Source organism: Phyllobates terribilis, unplaced genomic scaffold, assembly GCF_046119375.1.
Source record: "Phyllobates terribilis strain yellow unplaced genomic scaffold, ASM4611937v1 Scaffold_9__5_contigs__length_417890890, whole genome shotgun sequence".
NCBI lineage: Eukaryota > Metazoa > Chordata > Amphibia > Anura > Dendrobatidae > Phyllobates > Phyllobates terribilis.
The window spans coordinates 9,979,063-9,999,881 of record NW_027362769.1 but is presented as its reverse complement, the minus strand read 5'-3'; positions in this window follow the sequence as shown (position 1 = coordinate 9,999,881).

Sequence of the window (20,819 nt, the reverse complement as noted above, 5' to 3'; positions counted from 1 at the left end):
CCTATTCCCCTTTCCACCAGCAGCAGGCCTTTTTCCACTCATTTTGGTGGTTAACTAATTCACAACTCTGGAGTTGTTTGCACAAAAAAACAATGGATGGTAACCGAGCAGAGCTGAGTGGCCAAACTGTGGTATTAGGCCAAAACTATTGGCTGGGTTAGATGCAGAAAAAAATTATTTTTAATTTGCAACCTGATGGAGGTCAGTATAGATGGACTAATAGACCAAGTCCCACACACCGCTAGAAGCCCAAATATTTTTTCAGAGCTAGATGCAGAAATTTTTTTTATTCAATTTGCAACCTGATGGAGGTCAGTATAGATGGACTAATAGACCAAGTCCCACACACCGCTAGAAGCCCAAATATTTTTTCAGAGCTAGATGCAGAAAAAAATTATATTCAATTTGCAACCTGCTGGACGTCAGTATAGAAGGACTAATAGAACAAGTCCCACACACTGCTAGAAGCCCAAATATTTTTTCAGAGCTAAATGAAGAAAAAAATTATTTTTAATTTGCAACCTGATGGAGGTCAGTATAGATGGACTAATAGACCAAGTCCCACACACTGCTAGAAGCCCAAATATTTTTTCAGAGCTAGATGCAGAAAAAAATTATTTTTAATTTGCAACCTGATGGAGGTCAGTATAGATGGACTAATAGACCAAGTCCCACACACCGCTAGAAGCCCAAATATTTTTTCAGAGCTAGATGCAGAAAAATTTTTTATTCAATTTGCAACCTGATGGAGGTCAGTATAGATGGACTAATAGACCAAGTCCCACACACTGCTAGAAGCCCAAATATTTTTTCAGAGCTAGATGCAGAAAAAAATTATTTTTAATTTGCAACCTGATGGAGGTCAGTATAGATGGACTAATAGAACAAGTCCCACACGCTGCTAGAAGCCCAAATATTTTTTCAGAGATAAATGAAGAAAAAAATTATTTTTAATTTGCAACCTGATGGAGGTCAGTATAGATGGACTAATAGACCAAGTCCCACACACTGCTAGAAGCCCAAATATTTTTTCAGAGCTAGATGCAGAAAAAAATTATTTTTAATTTGCAACCTGATGGAGGTCAGTATAGATGGACTAATAGACCAAGTCCCACACACCGCTAGAAGCCCAAATATTTTTTCAGAGCTAGATGCAGAAAAAAATTATTTTTAATTTGCAACCTGATGGAGGTCAGTATAGATGGACTAATAGACCAAGTCCCACACACCGCTAGAAGCCCAAATATTTTTTCAGAGCTAGATGCAGAAAAAAATTATATTCAATTTGCAACCTGCTGGACGTCAGTATAGAAGGACTAATAGAACAAGTCCCACACACTGCTAGAAGCCCAAATATTTTTTCAGAGCTAAATGAAGAAAAAAATTATTTTTAATTTGCAACCTGATGGAGGTCAGTATAGATGGACTAATAGACCAAGTCCCACACACTGCTAGAAGCCCAAATATTTTTTCAGAGCTAGATGCAGAAAAAAATTATTTTTAATTTGCAGCCTGATGGAGGTCAGTATAGATGGACTAATAGACCAAGTCCCACACACCGCTAGAAGCCCAAATATTTTTTCAGAGCTAGATGCAGAAAAATTTTTTATTCAATTTGCAACCTGATGGAGGTCAGTATAGATGGACTAATAGACCAAGTCCCACACACTGCTAGAAGCCCAAATATTTTTTCAGAGCTAGATGCAGAAAAAAATTATTTTTAATTTGCAACCTGATGGAGGTCAGTATAGATGGACTAATAGACCAAGTCCCACACACTGCTAGAAGCCCAAATATTTTTTCAGAGCTAGATGCAGAAAAAAATTATTTTTAATTTGCAACCTGATGGAGGTCAGTATAGATGGACTAATAGAACAAGTCCCACACGCTGCTAGAAGCCCAAATATTTTTTCAGAGATAAATGAAGAAAAAAATTATTTTTAATTTGCAACCTGATGGAGGTCAGTATAGATGGACTAATAGACCAAGTCCCACACACTGCTAGAAGCCCAAATATTTTTTCAGAGCTAGATGCAGAAAAAAATTATTTTTAATTTGCAACCTGATGGAGGTCAGTATAGATGGACTAATAGACCAAGTCCCACACACCGCTAGAAGCCCAAATATTTTTTCAGAGCTAGATGCAGAAAAAAATTATTTTTAATTTGCAACCTGATGGAGGTCAGTATAGATGGACTAATAGACCAAGTCCCACACACCGCTAGAAGCCCAAATATTTTTTCAGAGCTAGATGCAGAAAATTTTTTTATTCAATTTGCAACCTGATGGAGGTCAGTATAGATGGACTAATAGACCAAGTCCCACACACTGCTAGAAGCCCAAATATTTTTTCAGAGCTAGATGCAGGAAAAAATTATTTTTAATTTGCAACCTGATGGAGGTCAGTATAGATGGACTAATAGACCAAGTCCCACACACTGCTAGAAGCCCAAATATTTTTTCAGAGCTAGATGCAGAAAAAAATTATTTTTAATTTGCAACCTGATGGAGGTCAGTATAGATGGACTAATAGAACAAGTCCCACACGACGGCGGTGCTGGTCCCATGCGTGTGACCGTGCCTTCGGGTTTCTTGGCCAGAGGACCTGGAATCCCCTGCCTGACGGATTCTGCTGCTGGGTAGGAGTTAGTCCCCACAGCCTCGGACTCCGGGTCCGGTAAGAAATCTTCTCAGTCAGGGCGAGCTCTGCAGCTGCCAGCCCCTGACTCCTTGTAGCACTGCTCCCACAGAGCTCCTGTTGTTTCTTCCTATGCTGCTTCTCTTCTCTACTTCTTCTCTACTCACTAACCCTGCCTCAGCCCTAGGTTTATATAGGGGAAGTTCTTCCCCTCCCAGGACTGGGCAGGAGGTGTGGCATGCATAGGATCCCTGACCAAGAGACCTCCCACCTGCTCTCAGACGTAATATCTCTATCACTGTGGCAACCAGACCCCTGGGGTGTCACATACACATGCAAGAAATAGAAGCATGTTCACACTAGCAAAAAGAAGCAAAACCTACAAAAGACTAAAAATATATCTCATACCCTACCATCATTATATATAAATGTAAAGCAAAGTTGCATATTAAATATAGGGTACTTAGTGAACTATTTTTGATCAAAAAAAGTATACAAGCTGTCCCACCAGCGACAAGGTGACCCTAAATTGGGACGGTACCTACACTGTCTATATTAAAAACCTTACTGTATATCAAAGTTGAAGTAATGCATATAAAAGGGTAGACAAATAGGACCGGGTCCCAACTTCAGACCACCTAGGCCCGTGGTAAGCTACATATATACTAATCAGCTCAACAAAGGGGATGCCACACCCTTAATTTGCACAGAAAGTCTTTACCTTGTGGAAGATAGGGTGGTGGTGGTGGTGGCTAAGTGACTAGAAGCATTATCCGCTATCCAACCAACAACCTTTTGACACTGCTCTGGGTTCAATAATGGTGTGCTGCTTTCCCATAGAAATTGGGACAGGAAGGTCAGGCGAGAAGATGTGGGTGTTTGTTGTGGCACAATTTCAGCTTGCCCACGGCCTTGTCCTCGGCCTCTGCATGCACCATTACCATCACTTCCAGTTCCCCGTCCCTTGCCACGTGCCTTGCCCATTTTAAATGGAGGACAGTATCTTCCACGCTCACTACAAATTACTGAGTTTGGAGCGAACTTATATGTGATCCGTGTGATAGAGAAAACAGAGTTTTGAATACCTGGCCTGTAGGTAGTTTGAACAGCAAACTGCGGTGAATTGCTTCAATGACACACTAAAGGAAATTTTTAATGAAGGCCAGAAATTGCAGTATTTTCTGACAACGTATATGTGATCCGTTTGACGGAGAAAACACAGTCGGAAATACCTGGCCTGTAGGTAAGTAGTTTGAATAGCACACTGCGGTGAATTGCTTCAATGACACACTAAAGGAAATTTTTAATGGAGGCCAGAAATGGCTGTATTTTCTGACAACGTATATGTGATCCGTTTGACGGAGAAAACACGGTTTTTAATAGCTGGATTTCTAGCGCTCTAATATGGAAAGGACCAGGCTGTATTCTGCAGTGCCAACAAGCAAATGGCGCAGAAAAAATGGTGTTCTCTGGATTGCTTTTTAAGTAAATAATGAGGATTAAGATCCAAAGAAAAGTATTCCTGGCCCCTGAGACCTGGGCCTTTGTATAGAAATATCAAGCAGCAGCAGAAGGCAGAATTGGAATGGAGCCTCTTGTGCTATATGCACTGCAGTCTGCTATATACACTGCCTGCCTATATACCCTGCCTGCATGATATCTCTGCAGATGGATTAGTCCTCAGAAGGACTGTTAAGATGGATATGTGTAATGTATGGTTTTTCTCCCTACACTACCTAATACACGATCAAATCTCTCCCTGACACAGCAGCAGCTCTCCATACACTGTTTGATCCGGAGTGACTGTGACGAGCATGGCGGCCCCAGGTCTGATATAGATCTGATGACGCTGTGCGGCCAGCCAATCACTGTAATGCCCACAACAAACATGGCTATGGCATTACAGTGCATGGTAGGCAATCCCTGCATGTTCATTGGCTCTCTAAAGAGCGCCAAACATGCAGGGAGGGGACCCGAGTTCCCGCCCGAGCAACCCGGAAATACTCGGCGAGCACCGAGCATCTCGAGCAGTGAGATGCTCGGGCGAGCACCGAGCAGTAGCAAGCATGCTGGCTCATTACTATACATTATGTATTATTAACAAATTTAGTATCAAGTACAAGTCACGTGCTGCGCACATACTTCTCTTCTTGTATGGAGTACCATTGTTTCAATGTTTAATAAAGGTATTTTAACTATGATCATCTTTAGTTATTATTTTTTGTTGCCTTCTACTGTCTTATGGACCGCATGTTCGGGTTGTTCTTCTTTTTTTATATGCACTCTTACCGAATGGTCTGCCATTCTATGATCCTTGTGCTGACTTCCATATTTTGGATTTCATGCCGGAGACTGGATCTCAATACACTTCCATATTTGTATAGTTTTCCATTGGTCTTATCTTCTAATATGTAATAATAATAATAATAATCTTTATTTATATAGCACCAACATATTCAACAGCGCTTTACAATTCAGAGGTTCCTATACAGCAGTCATAAGTAACATAGCTAAAGATAATACAATAATTAAAGCAAAAATAATATCGACCTTGCTCGTAACAGCTTGCAATCTACAATGAGATGGGGGTGACACAAAGTATAGGGGCTTATTTACAATGAAGGTCCAGCCATCTTGAGGGGATGAGGGATAGATAAAGGCTGCATGAGCTCATTACCAGACAGTATTTGTAGTGCTTTTGTGTGTGGTGGAGTTTGGTGGAGACTTATGTTTGGAGAAATAATGAATGGGCTATAAAAATATAAAAGGATTTCAATTAGGGAATGTGAAAGGCCACCTTAAACAGGTGTGTTTTTAGGGAGCACCAAAAACTGTGTAAGTTGTGGTTCATCCTAATTTCTTGGGGTAGAGCATTCCAAAGAATAGGTGTAGCTCGGGAGAAGTCTTGGAGCCGGGAGTGGGAAGTACGGATTAGTGCGGATGTTAGTTGAAAGTTGCTTGCGGAGCATAGAGAGCGGGTAGTCCGAAAAACAGAAATGAGGGAGGAGATGTAGGGGGGTGCCGCGCTGTGGAGAGCTTTGTGGGTGAAAACAAGCAATTTAAATTGGATCCTATAATGTATGGGCAGCCAGTGAAATGACTGGCACAGAGCGGAAGCATCAAAGTAACGATTAGCCAGATAGATGACCCTGGCTAATGCATTAAGGATGGACTGGAGAGGGGAAAGTCGAGTGAGGGGGATGCCAATTAATAGAGAGTTACAGTAGTCAAGGTGGGAGTGGATCAGGGCAACAGTGAGAGTTTTTGTTGTTTCCAAGGTGAGAAAGGGGCAGATTCTAGAGATGTTCTTCAGGTGCAAGCTACAAGAGCAGGCAAGAGACTGTATATGGAAGGTGAAGGAAAGATTGGTGTCAAACACAACACCCAGACAGCGCACCTGCTGGCTCGGCGTTATAGTGGTGCCACACACGGAGAGGGAGATGTCGGATTTAGGGAGGTGAGTAGACGGAGGGAGCAGACGTAGTTCAGTTTTGGAAAGGTTGAGTTTCAGATAGAGAACAGACATGATGTTGGAAACTGTGGCCAGACAGTCACTGGTGTTCTGTAGTACAGCGGGGGTAAGGTCAGGGGATGAGGTGTATAGTTGTGTGTCATCAGTATAAAGATGGTACTGAAAGCCAAATTTGATGATGGTCTATCCAATTGGGGCCATGTAGAGAGATAAGAGAAGATGGCCAAGGACTGAACCCTGAGGAACCCCAATCGTGAGAGGAAGGGGGGAAGAAGTGGAGCCTGCAAACGATACACTGAAAGAGCGGTCAGATAGGTGGGAGGAGAACCAGGAGAGAGCAGTGTCCTATGTAAAGTGCTGCAGAGCGGTAGTTGCGAACAAGCTGCTGTCCGGCTGCGGTCTGGCACTTTACAGACAAGGGGTGTCCTAGTCCAGTGTGCTGTAGGGTGTGGGGTGCATCACACTCACTTGTGGGTCGGAGGCCTCCACTGCCTCCAGGCTTCCGTCATCTGGGGCCGCTGCACACAATGCATGGGACACCAGATTCTTTGTAACGGTCAAACTTCTATTAAACAGTCCAAGTTCATCATGTGGATACTGGTGGGATAGGGCACAGTAATTCAGACTTCCTGCCTCCTTAGTACACCTCCTCTTCTGTTCTGCCACACGTTCATTCTGGACTACCCCTAAGCCCGCTGATTCCATCAGCCTCAGGGATTCGTTGTCCACTTCGGCAGTTCACCCGGGACCAGTCACCTGCTCCCCATGTAACTCTATGTCCACCAAACTTGTGATGTCAGAAGACCAGGCCCGCTCTGTGGTACCTGGCACGAGCTCTAGGTTCCAGATGATGTTGGAATGTTCATCAGGAATCTACATTTGGCCGCCCACTGCCCTGAATGTTTGGCCCATGCTGCTCCTAGCAACACACCCCACCTGAACATGAACTCTCCAACACACTTCACTGGCTGACACTGAACTCCCCCTAACTGGGAAGTGCCCCCCTTCTTATCAGCTATATTCCCTCCCATTCCCTCTCACTGGGCTAATCCTAACCTTAACCATTTTCTATCTACATGCTAACCTGTTCTATATCCTATTCTGTCCTAAGATTATCCTTATGCTATATTCACATTATGCTCTAGCACTTTATATACTGTACATCACCATAATACATTATATCACATTACATTAGACACACGTTACTTTTACATATATAAAACTGCACAACGGTATTCACCTAGTGCGTCTGTTGTCTTCAGGGGCAGGAATGGGTAAGACAGTTCACATTCCTACATATATTTTAGGGAAAGTAGGGATCAAAAAAGATCTTAGATCACAAAGTGAGATACAGTATTTTAAGTAATTTTCTGCTGATAAGCATTCCCCTACTCTGTAGATTTAATTATTCGCTATTGATGTAACAATTAATGATACAATTCATCTTAGGTTGTGCATTTTGGATTATGAATATGCATTCAAAATAATACATGTTATTACTATGGATTTGTTTATCTGACTGGTTATATGTGGGATTTGCTATCTCTACTCCTCTTTCTTGTCTATCTATCTGTTTCCAGTATTTGCTTCTGAGCTCCATATTTTGCCCTCACTTGGCCCTCTTTACAAATGGCCACCGCTAGTGGCGCATGCGCGGTGTGCCACGGCTCAGTTGCGTCCTATAAGGCTTCCGTATGATGGGAGTGTGGGCTTTTGACATCACTGGAACAATTGTTCCCACCCACACTCCCATCAGGAACTGGCCGGAAATGACGCGACGGAGGCGGAGGATATCACCGTGCACGCGCCACGCTATCAGCGTGTGCCTTAGGCATATCAGACGGATATATAAAGGATGTCCCCGCACACACAACCACAGCCCCCCGAGGAAGCATACGTATATTACCTATAGACCTTATATCATGTAGCAACCCCCTAGATAATCCCATGTGGACCTAACGGGTTACCACTCTGTTTTTTGTGTATTCCCCTCCATTCTACCTGCTATTTTTAGATCGTGTGTCTTTTATCATGCATACAATAAAAATCATGTTTTAATTGCATCTTTGTTGTTTATGATTCTTGTTGGGGATCTTACTCCATTTGTTTGTAGGTTATATATAGTTTAGGGAAAGTAGGGATCAAAAAAGATCTTAGATCACAAAGTGAGATACAGTGTCTCCAGGATGAAACAGGAAGTGGACAGCTGGAGTCCAAAAGGGGTGTAAAAGACCTAAGTGTGACACAGAGGTAGAGATTAATAGAGAGGAAGCAGAGACCTTCACGGAGGGGTCCTTGGAGAGAGATAGAACCTCGATGACCATAAGAGCTTATATTTTACAGGAGAGAGGGGACCTGGCTGATCCCAAGACCTTGGACTTTAAAGGCAATATAGACCCCACTCACCATAAGAGGTTTCACTGGGCAGTAGAGACTAGTGTTGAGCCACCCCCGTAGTGTTCGAGTTCGGTTCGTCGAACACCCGTGTGTTCGCCGAACTGTTCGTCGAACTGTTCGTCGAACACCTTCGAACACCGTTAAAACCAATGGCAGGCAAACAAAAACACATAGAAACACATAGAAAACACCTTCAAAGGTGTCCAAAAGCTGACAAACTGCTCAGAAGACACAACTAACACATGGAAAAGTGACAAGTACATATAGTCATGCGAAAAGAAAAGAGGTGGAGGAGTAAAAGGAGGGGGAGACACAGATATAGGCATGTCATGCCCTTCTAAAATCCAAAAAGTGAGAAGCCGACACGTTCAGTCCGCTCCTGCCCGTGCCACCTCCGTGTCGCCGGGTTTGTGCCAGAGCCGCGGTGAACCCTGACGGCCAGCCCCCCTCTCCCAATACTGGTGCCTGTCCGCTGGTGGGTCGAGCGAGCCCCCCTGTGGTGGAGGCAGCTCTAAGCTTTTTAATTTAAATTGTCTCTCTAATTTGAATGAATACACTTTAAATCCATTTACAAGGATCTATTGGAGGGCAAGTCTCATGCCAGCAGCCGCGTAATTCCAGCTCCAGTAGCGTCCACTAAAGCTGCTGCAGTTAAAAAGCTTTTATAAGGATCGAGCTCGGCTGACCACCGCAAGGCATCCTACTGCCAGTCCCAGCCCCTATGCCTTGGGGTGCCTCCTGATGCTCTTCACTGAGTATCCCGTGGTCCCGAAGCATTTCCTTTGAAAAAATGAAGTGTCCAAACTACAGGTGGTGTAGCTTGCTTAACAGCCGGGATAATCCGCTGACTAGCAGACACTGCTACTAGGCACAAAGTATTTCCTGGGCTAGATGCAGTTAAAAATTTGTAATTAGATACTCTCGTTGGATGCTGAGAAAGCATTCCATAGAGTCTCCTGGCACGCCATATATGATTCTCTTAAAAAGCTTGGGGTAGGGGTCTAGGGGACCCTTTTATAGCCAAAATCACGGCCCTGTATCACAATACGTCACCTAGGCTGAAGATAAGTGGAACTGTAGCACCCTGAGGGCTTGGTTGCTACAGAGGTATTGCACCTCACCCAGAGGTGTGATATCTCACTCTCAGGTAAGGATGGAGTGTGGATCAGGACCCGACACCTGCATGCATTACACCACATTGCCGTGGGGCAGGGCGACCAATATGCCTCTGAGATGGGCACGACAGTCCCTGTCCCTGGCTGGAGTGGGGGGAGGGAACACTGAGGAAGGGGAACCCTGTAGTGCAGTAGCAGGGAGGAAGCAGTTCCTGGGTGCATTGAGAAGGGAGTATAAAAGGTGGGCACCATCTTAGTTCAGTGCAGAGAAGTCTGAGCAGAAGTGGCAGGGAGCTGGGGCTCTGCATGAGCTCTGCTCCGGAGGCGGGCCTAGTAACAGAGGCCCAGGCCTGGAAGAGGAGCGGAGAAGGCTCCAGGAACGAGGAATGAAGGGATCCCAGGGGTGCGGACGGGCGAGTCGCCACCGCACGCCCGAATCCACCTGCGTGGAGGGGTCAGGCCAAAGGGGGAGACCGGTCCCCGAAACTAGTGGAGGCAGGAAACGACCCTCAGCTAGAAACCGGAGGCTGTGACATTTTATGTGGCGCAGCCCCTCGCTACACCCGCTAGGAAGGCACCACATAGGGTCAGGGAAACTGGCGCCAAGTTTACCAAGAGGAGGCCCGAGGCAGCCGGACAGAAGGGTTGGTAAGAAAGGCCAGACAAAGGACACACAAAGGGGGTCCTGTGAAGAGCTCCAAAGTTATCTGGGAGTTGTCTGAGCCCCTCACCTGGTGAGCACAGTACGACGTGGGCAGCCGTTACCTGCAGACGTGGTCTGGATAATAAGAACTGTGAGTAAAGGCCCTGGACTGCATCACTGACTCAGTGTCGTTACTGCAGCTGCCCTGCACCATCACCCCCATCCTCCGCATACACTGCCCTGAGGCTATACTCCTCCCGTGGGAAGTTATGCTACGCTCTGCTGCACCCAAAACACCAGCCTCAGCAGTATGCCCTGCAGCGGCGGTTCACTCTGACCGCAATCCACGGGTGGCGTAGTCGGACATTTAAACATCAAAACCACATAAATAGCTCCGCCACTGGTTTGACCACCCTGAGCCACGGAACCGGGTCGCCGCCACGAAGACTACAACCACCAGCATCCACCAAAAAGGGTCCGGCTCCGGGTGTCCCAAGGCCCAGGGGGTGCATCAGAACATTTTCATCACCTTTCACAATCACCAATGGGACAAGGCAGGGATGTCCTCTGTCCCCTCTCTTATACATCCTAGTGACTGAGCACCTGCTCTCATCAATTCGCCATAACACCAATATTAGGTGGATTGAGGTGGGAGGCACCGAGTACAAGTGCTCTCTATTTGCTGATGATGTCCTAGTATATATCACTCAATCACATATATCCATCCATGCTGTTATGGCTGAAATAGATCACTTTGTTACATGGTCAAATTTTAAAATCAATGCAGCGAAGTCTGAGGCCCTCGATGTCTCCCTCCCCAAATCCATATAGGATTCCATCCAGTCCAACTTTCCCTTTGCCTGGCCCTCACAGGGTATCAAATACTTAGGAATTCCTATTCATAGAGACCTCTCCCATCTATGTTATCTTAATTTTGGGCCCTTTATTGAACAACTCCATACAGACCACGGTTGGCAAGTTAGAACTGTAAGATTCACTACGTGAACCACTGGTGTTTTGTGGAAAAGCACATGTACACTGTGTTCCAAATTATTATGCAAAAAGTGATTAGGAGTGATAAGAGAAGAATTTGTTTGTTTGTCAGTTAAACTCATTGATGGTGATGTGTGTCAGGGCTCTTTATATCACTGTAAGCAATTGCAGACACCTGTGCTAATTAGTTTGGCAGGTGTGTCCAATGAAAGGCAAGACTACTTAAGAAGGCTGTCTCACATTATTAAGCAGCCTACATTTTCTGCCAAAATGGGAAAGAAAAAGGATGTGTCGGCTGCTGAGAAGCAACAAATTGTGGAGTGTTTAGGTCAAGGCATGACTACAATCAACATTGTGCGATGATCAGGATGAAGTGTCTTGGCAATCAAGAAGTATGTAGCTGATTCACAGTACACACGTGTGCGTGCTGATAAGGGCAAATTGAGGACTCTTTCCTACAGGCAATTACGTCAGGTTAAAAGAGCAGCGGCAAAAAAGCCTTGTCATAGCAGCAGACAAGTTTTTGAAGCTGCTGGTGCCTCCAATGTCCCCCGAACAACAAGATGCAGGGTCCTTCAGAGGTTTGCAGCTGTGCATACGCCATCCTGTCGACCTCCTCTATCCACTTCACACAAGCAGAAACGGCTCCAGTGGGCCAAACATTACATGAAGACTGATTTCAAAACTGTTTTGTTCACGGATGAGTGCCGTGCAGCGCTCGATGGTCCAGATGGATGGAGTGGAGGATGGCTGGTTGATGGACACCCCACGCAAACACGGCTACAGCGCCAACAAGGAGGAGGTGGAGTAATGTTTTGGGCTGGAATCATGGGGAGGGAGATTGTCGGCCCCTTTAGGATCCCTGAAGGCGCTAAAGATGAACTCCATAATGTATGTGGATTTTCTCAAACAGCACTTCCTGCCATGGTTCAAGAAGAAGAACCGTGTATTTCACAGCAAGATCATTTTTTTGCATGATAATGCACCATCTCATGCTGCACATAAAACATCTGCATCTCTGGCTGATATGGGCATAAAAGGGGACAAACTTATGGTGTGACCCCCCATGCTCCCCTGACCTCTACCCCATTCAGAACCTCTGGAGCATCATCAAAAGGAGTGTCTATGATGGCGGGAGGCAGTTCACATCTAAGCAACAGCTCTGGGAGGGTATTCTGTCCTCATGGAAAACAATTGAAGCAGAAACCATCCAAAACCTGACAAATTCAATGGACGAGAGAGTTCAGAAGCTCCTTTCGAACAAGGGGTCCTATGTGAAAATGTAACATCACCTAGAATAAAGTTTTGAGTTGAAAACTGTTTGATTTCAGTTTCTAATAACCTGCTAATGCTTATAATTTCTAAAATGACCATTTTTTTGGTCTTTATTAAAATGAAAAGGTTGATCGAAAAGTTTGGGGGATCTAAGAGTGTGGCAACCCAGTAGTCATGATTACTTCGAATTCTGACAATATGAGGGTCATGTTGCAGGTAGTGCAGCAAGAAGGCACTTATATGTCTTGCGCATCTCGGAGCCCCAAAATTATTTTCCCGGCTAGATGCAGCTAAAAATTATTATTAATTTTAAATCTGGTGGAGCTTAGTATAGATGGCCTAATAGGATCAGTGCTGCACACTGCTACAAAGCCCAAATTATTTTCCAGTCAAGATACAGATAAACATGATTAGTAATTTTAAATCTGGTGGAGCTTATTATAGATGGCCTAATAGAATCAGTGCTGCACACTGCTACAAAGCCCAAATTATTTTTCAGCCAAGATACAGATAAACATGATTAGTAATTTGAAAGCTTAAAACGGTTGGTAGGGTGATTTTAACCAATCATCAAGCTTTTACTCTCCCCAGGATGACACAGGGGTAGAAAAGTCATTTCGGATCCATGATTTGTTCATCTTTATGAACGTGAGTCTGTCTACATTATCAGTGGAGAGCCGCGTGCCCCGTGGCTGCGGGGCATGACAAGATCTCCAAGGCGTAAGTGGCTAGCTCCGGCCATTTATCCAGATTGGAAGCCGAAAAAGAGCAAGGGTCCAGTGACAGTCATGGCTTCAATGTTTACTTGGAGATACTCCTGTACCATCGTCTCTAAGCGTTGACTATGTGTCAGACTTCTTGTCTCCTGTGGCCTTGCAAAGGATGGGCTAAAAAAGTGGTGAAATGATTCCGCAAAATTGATGTTACCAGCAGATACTGTGGTTCTGTTACGGTTTGAGTGCTGAACACTCGACGGTCCCACGGTTGGCAAGTTGGAACTGTGAGATTCACTACGTGCACCACTGGTGTTTTGTGGAAAAGCATATGTAAGATTCTGCAACAGTCTCTGCTGATACTCCTGCATGCGTGCATCCCTTTCTATGGCAGGAATAATTTCTGCAAATTTACTTTTGTACCGGGGATCTAACAGTGTGGCAACCCAGTAGTCAGGATTATTTCTAATTCTCACAATTCGAGGGTCATGTTGCAGGTAGTGCAGCAAGAAGGCACTCATGTGTGTTGCGCATCCAGGAGCACCAAGTCCCTGTTGTGTTGGTGGCGAGGTAACAATCATGCTTCCTTCCTCTGTCCTCTCCCCCCAACCTCGCACAACAGAAATGTGATCAAGGTCTCCCTCATCTGATGAGTCTTCCATCAGTTCGTCCTCCACTTCTTCCTGGGCTCCTGCACCTTCCTCACTAGTTTGGCTGCTACCATGCGCCCTGGTAAAACCATCTCCCCCACCCTCACATGCCTGCCGCCTTGGTGCTGCCGACAGTCTGGACCTTGCAGATATTAGCCCTTCCGCATACAACTCCTCCTCCTCTACTTCCTCCACCTCCTCTTGTGCCACCACCTGACTCCGAATTCTGTTTAACATGTGCTCCAGCATGTAAATCACCGGAATAGTCATGCTGATAATGGCATCGTCAGCACTAAACATCTTCGTCGCCATTTCAAAACTGTGCAGAAGGGTGCATAGGTCCCTGATCTGAGACCACTCCTCCAGCGTGATTTGCCCCACCTCTGGATCTCGTTGGCCCAGGCTATACGTCAGAACGTATTGCACCAGGGCTTGTCGGTGCTGCCACAGTCGCTGCAACATGTGCAGAGTTGAATTCCACCGGGTAGGCACATCGCATTTTAGCCGGTGAAGTGGCAGGCCCAACGACTTCTGTAGAGATGTAAGTCGCTGAGCTGCGGGATGCGAACGGCGGAAGTGAGCACACAGCGACCGTGCCCTCTGCAGAAGGCCATCTAGTCTGGGATAGTGGGCTAAAAATTGCTGGACAACCAGGTTCAACACGTGAGCCATATAAGGCACGTGTGTGACATTGCCCCGGCGAAGGGCCGCACCCAGGTTTGCAGCATTGTCGCACACGGCCTTCCCTGGTTTCAGGTCCAGTGGAGACAACCATTCATGAAATTGGTTCTCCAGAGCTGACCACAACTCCTCAGCTGTGTGACTCACATTTCCCAGACATTTCAATGTAAAAACCGCCTGATGACGTTGAGCCCTACTGTCAGCATAGTAAGGAGGTGTGCAGGATCCCTTCTGCGCAGTTAGAAAGCTTGTGGCATGACTAGACAGGCTTTGGGTGCAGGTGGAAGACCGAGAGGAGGTTGAGGAGGCAGAAGCAGTGGAGGAACTTTGACATAAAGAGGATTGACGCACAACTCGTGGGGGCGGCAAGACTTGGACAGCAGCCCCTTGTCCTGCTGTCACCATAGTTACCCAGTGCCCAGTCAGCGACATGTAACGCCCCTGTCCATGCCTACTCGTCCAAGTGTCTGTGGTGAAATGCACCCTGTCACACACAGTTTCTCAAAGAAGCGGTGATGTTGTGTGCGACGTTCTGGTGGAGCGCAGGCACACCTTTCTTTGAGAAGTAGTGCCGACTGGGCATCTGGTACTGGGGCACTGCGACGGACATAAGGTCTCGAAAATCCTCTGTGTCCACCAAGCGGAAAGGCAGCATTTCTGTAGCCAAGAGCTTGCAGATGGTGAAATTCAACCTCTTAGCTTTCTCATGGCTAGGAGGAAATGGTCTTTTACTTGTCCACATCTGAGGGACCGAGGGCTGGCTATTGTGCTTAGACGGGGTTGATAAGGGTGTCCCTGGCAAACTGCCGGTCTGTGAGGAAGATGCAGGCGGACATGTTAGGTTGCCTTGATCCAAAGGTGGTGCTATCGATGTCGGACAGCGCTCAACACCAGCTGGTGTTACCACCTCCAAAGAAAATGATGACCTGCCACTCACGCTGGCTGTTGCGGGTAAAGAGGTGGCAGGTCTGCGCCCCAAAACAGGTGTGACTGCTGTCCCCCCAGTCACAGAGGATGAAGAGGCCGCGGATGCACAAGATATGGCAGACGGTGGTTGGCCCGGCCGGCTAGGCCGCATTGTAGCACACTGAGCTTCCCACTGCAACTTATGCTTCATGTCCATGTGCCGGTTCATGCATGAAGTACTCAAACTATGTATTTTTTGGCCTCTACTTAGCTTTTGCTGACAAATGTTACAGATAACACGAGTTGGGTCACCTTTATCGATCTGAAAAAATGCCCAGGCTATGCAAGGCTTAGCACCCATGCGACCTGAAGAGCCACCACGACTTGTGGTGAGAGGCAGAGTTGTGTTTGAGGATGCAGTTGTTGACGTGCTTCCAGTACTACGTCTCTGTCCAGGAAGGCGCAACCTGACCTCGTTGTCACTAGCATCTTCCTCCACCTCCTCTGCTGACCTCATCTCTTGGCTGACTGTGGGTTGACAGTAAGTGGGATCTCCAACCTCATCATCATCACCCTGTGCGTTATCACACCTGTCATCCTCAGAGCCAACCTGTTCCTGCCCTGACAAAAAACTAAAGTTGTCGCTCCAATAAGGTATTTGAGTCTCATCATCGTCTTCCTCATTGTCTCCACCAACAGGAGTTACAGTTTGGGAATGAGGGTCTACATTATGGTCAGAACCTTCTGCGTCTGGTCCTGGATCCGACTCATAAAGATTCTGGGCATCAGTGCAGATCATTTCCTCGTCTGGATTCACAGAAGCGCTGGAGTCGACCTCTGATTCCCAGGCTATAGTATGAGTAAACAGCTCTGCAGACTCAACCATCTGTTCTACCTCATACTCAGACGGGCAGCTGGAGATTTGGGAGCTGTGAGGAAGCAAGTGAGATTGGGGTGACACCTTTGAGGACTGGAGTATTTGTGATGTTGAAGTTGATGTGGAGGAGAGCCCACTTAAAGGAGCACTTGATATCCGTTGAAGCACCTGCTGTTTTTGTGCCTCATCTGGAATTTGTAGCGATTGGCATGGCCGTAAGAAAGGGATCTTATCACATTGTCCGCTAAAAGAAGTAGACATTTTAGTTTGGCTGGAAGATGGTCTTTCTTCTGCAGATGTTACTGTTGCTTTAACACCTACCCCACGGACACAACCTTTTTTCCCCTTCCCAACATGCCTATTCCCCTTTCCACCAGCAGCAGGCCTTTTTCCACTCATTTTGGTGGTTAACTAATTCACAACTCTGGAGTTGTTTGCACAAAAAAACAATGGATGGGAACCGAGCAGAGCTGAGTGGCCAAACAGTGGTATTAGGCCAAAACTATTGGCTGGGTTAGATGCAGAAAAAAATTATTTTTAATTTGCAACCTGATGGAGGTCAGTATAGATGGACTAATAGAGAAAGTCCCACACACTGCTAGAAGGCCAAATATTTTTTCAGAGCTAGATGCAGACCAAAAATTATTTTGAATTTGCAACCTGATGGAGGTCAGTATAGATGGACTAATAGAGAAAGTCCCACACACTGCTAGAAGGCCAAATATTTTTTCAGAGCTAGATGCAGACAAAAAATTATATTCAGTTTGCAACCTGATGGAGGTCAGTATAGATGAACTAATAGAACAAGTCCCACACACAGCTAGAAGCCCAAATATTTTTTCAGAGGTAGATGCAGATAAAAATTATTTTTAATTTGCAACCTGATGGAGGTCAGTATAGATGGACTAATAGAGAAAGTCCCACACACTGCTAGAAGGCCAAATATTTTTTCAGAGCTAGATGCAGACAAAAAATTATTTTGAATTTGCAGCGTGATGGAGGTCAGTATAGATGGACTAATAGAGAAAGTCCCACACACTGCTAGAAACCCAATATTTTTTCAGAGGTAGATGCAGAAAAAAAATATATTCAGTTTGCAACCTGATGGAGGTCAGTATAGATGGACTAATAGAGAAAGTCCCACACACTGCTAGAAGGCCAAATATTTTTTCAGAGCTAGATGCAGATAAAAATTATATTCAGTTTGCAACCTGATGGAGGTCAGTATAGATGGACTAATAGAACAAGTCCCACACACAGCTAGAAGCCCAAATACTTTTTCAGAGGTAGATGCAGAAAAAAATTATATTCAGTTTGCAACCTGATGGAGGTCTGTATAGATGGATTAATAGAACAAGTCCCACACACAGCTAGAAGCCCAAATATTTTTTCAGAGGTAGATGCAGAAAAAAATTATATTCAGTTTGCAACCTGATGGAGGTCTGTATAGATGGATTAATAGAACAAGTCCCACACACAGCTAGAAGCCCAATATTTTTTCAGAGGTAGATACAGAAAAAAAATATATTCAGTTTGCAACCTGATGGAGGTCAGTATAGATGGACTAGTAGAGAAAGTCCCACACACTGCTAGAAGGCCAAATATTTTTTCAGAGCTAGATGCAGATATAAATTATTTTTAATTTGCAACCTGATGGAGGTCAGTATAGATGGACTAATAGAATGATGCTATGCCCAAAAGATTTTACTTCACTAGGTGCAGTAAAAAAATTGGTATTCTATACACAGGTGGTATATCTTGCAACACAGATAGGCTACTCCACTGACTAACACACTCTGCAATAGGCCAAAAAGGATTAGCTTTGCTAGATTAAGCCAAATGCTGTGAAAAAAAACTTGCACAGCACTGGCACAGACCTGCCTGGCAAAAACTGATAGGAACTGATGTAACCTAGTCCTGAAAAGGACTGCAATTACAATTAGTCTTTACTCCCACAATCTATCTATTTAAGAGCACAGACCTGCCTGATAAAAGTCGTAGGAAATGCTGTAACCTAGTCCTTAAAAGGACTGCAATCACAACTATTCCCTACTCCCAAGCTATCTGTAGATTTGTGCGAAAATTGGCTTGAAATTAACAAGGTATAGCGCACACAGCAACAGCGGTGCCGTCTAACACGCAGCTGCAGCAGTGAGAAAATGGTGGCGACGGGGGAAATGGCTTGGTCTTATAGGGCAAGGACATGTGACATACACTGCCAATGACACATGCCCTTGCTTGTGTGAAAAAAAGCACTTCGCTCCGTGTGTGCGCTGCTGATAGGCTGACAGATTGCACCTCCCCACTGTAAATGCGGGAAAGAGAAAAAAAAATGGAGATCTTCATTATTCCTGCAGAGATCCATCCCCTGCCCCTCCCCCCACCCCGCTGTACACTCAAACTGCATATTAACATTAATTTTCATCATTGCTGAGAAAAAATCCAGTTATGATTTTGGTGCACGAACAGTTATCGAACATAACCTCGAACAGCCGAATTTTTCTCAAATCGTTCGTGTTCGCCGAACGGCTCGAACACCGCCCAAAACAGCTCGAATTTGAGATTGGCGAACAGTTCGAGTCGAACATCGCTCATCTCTATTGGCTGGCCCCCTCTTTCCAAGCCAAGAGATTCAGAGAACAGAAGTAGAGATGGCTCCTGTCCAGGGCTCTCTGACTGCCTGGGCAATTTGGCAGGTGGTGAAGAGACAGATGGGTGCTCTTCAGTGCTCAGGACCTGAGAGGATCTGGAACTAATTGAAGTCGATGCGTTAGCTGCCATCCATCCGACAGCGGCTTCAATTTGGTCCTCCCGCAGCAGTGGGGTACGGCTAGCTCCTACAAAGCTGCGCATAAAGGACTGTTACCTGGTAAAACTGGGGGATGCTGAGTCACTGGTGCCCGCAGCAGGCACAGAATCCTCACGTCCTCTCCCTGCAGAAACTCCACGCCCACGCCCACGACCACATGCCTTACTCCCTGCCTTCTTCATCTTGGTAGACTGATAAAGATAGGCAGAAAAGTACTAAGGGCTTAGTGAGCTTATTCCTGAACAGCTGCTAACAGGTATAAGAAACACTAATTTTATAAAGTGTGGACTAGACTTTAATATGAGCTAATGTGGCCTACACAACTGTAAAGTGGAGTGTTTGGTGAACTTTATTTAGGTTTTTTTTGTCACAAAAAGACACTGGATGTGCCTAAAGATGTAATAACGATAGTATCACAAACTTTTTGTAGCTATTACAATGTAGGAAGGTAACCTACAATGCAATAGATGAGGCTGCAAAAAATAGGCTAATACTAATCTGGCTGGGGCTGCAGGGCACAAGGCTGCAGAAAGGCTCCTCTAACTACTCCTATATAGTGTGTTTGGAACCAATTTAGCTGAATACGGATGGAACCACCACACTAATAGGAGAAATCAGGAAAAATTATGAATTGGCAAAAAAGGACAATGTATGAGGCAGTGACACACACTGAGTGCACTACAACCAGACGTGGTTGAAGCACACACTACAGGGTGAGCTGCACTCACACACAGAGACCTTGCAGAAAGCGGTGAACAGCACAGAGAACTGTGCACTAGCACTGCAAGGCACAGCGATTTATAAAGTAGCTTGGGTAAAGCAGAATAGACCAAATAGGTAGCTAAAACTGTCCCTCAGAACAACAGTGTCCTATCCCTAACTGAATTCACAGCAGAGTGAGCTCAAAATGGCGGCGGCGGCTTTTATAGTGCATCATGACATCATTTCAGCAGCCAATCACAGCCATGCCATTAGTTAAGATGCCTACATGCCTAACAGGATGTGCCCACACTTCTTAGGATCCTCATTGGCTGAATAAAATGAAAATGGCTCATTGCATTATGGGAACTTCCGATACCGGTATACGATATTGCAAAAGTATCGAAATTAAGTATCAGAATTCCGATACCGCGAATATCGGTCGATACCCGATATTTCAGTATCGGAATGCTCAACACTATTCAGGAATTGTATTTTGGTTTTTTTTTATGCTTTTCTGCGTGTGGTAAAATTGATAAGGTAGCTTTATTCTTTTTTTTATAGAAAAAATATTTTTTTGTATCGCTTTATTCTGAGAGCTATAACTTTTTTATTTTTCAGCTGATGGAGCTCTATGGTGGCTTGGTTTTTGCAGGACAAGATGATGTTTTTTAGCGGTACCATTTTTTTTACATTCGTCTATTTGATCGCGTTTTATTCCATTTTTTGCTTGGCAATAGGATGATAAGGCATCGTTTTTTGCTTCCTTTTTTCTGTTTTTGTTTACCGTGCTCACTAAAGGGGTTAACTAGTGGGACAGTTTTATAGGTCAGGTCGTTCCAGATGCGGCAATACCAAATGTGTGTACTTTTATTGGTTTGTTTTTTTGTTTTTTCATAATAATATTTATTTATGGGTACAGTATATCTTTATTTTTGGGGGATTTTTTTT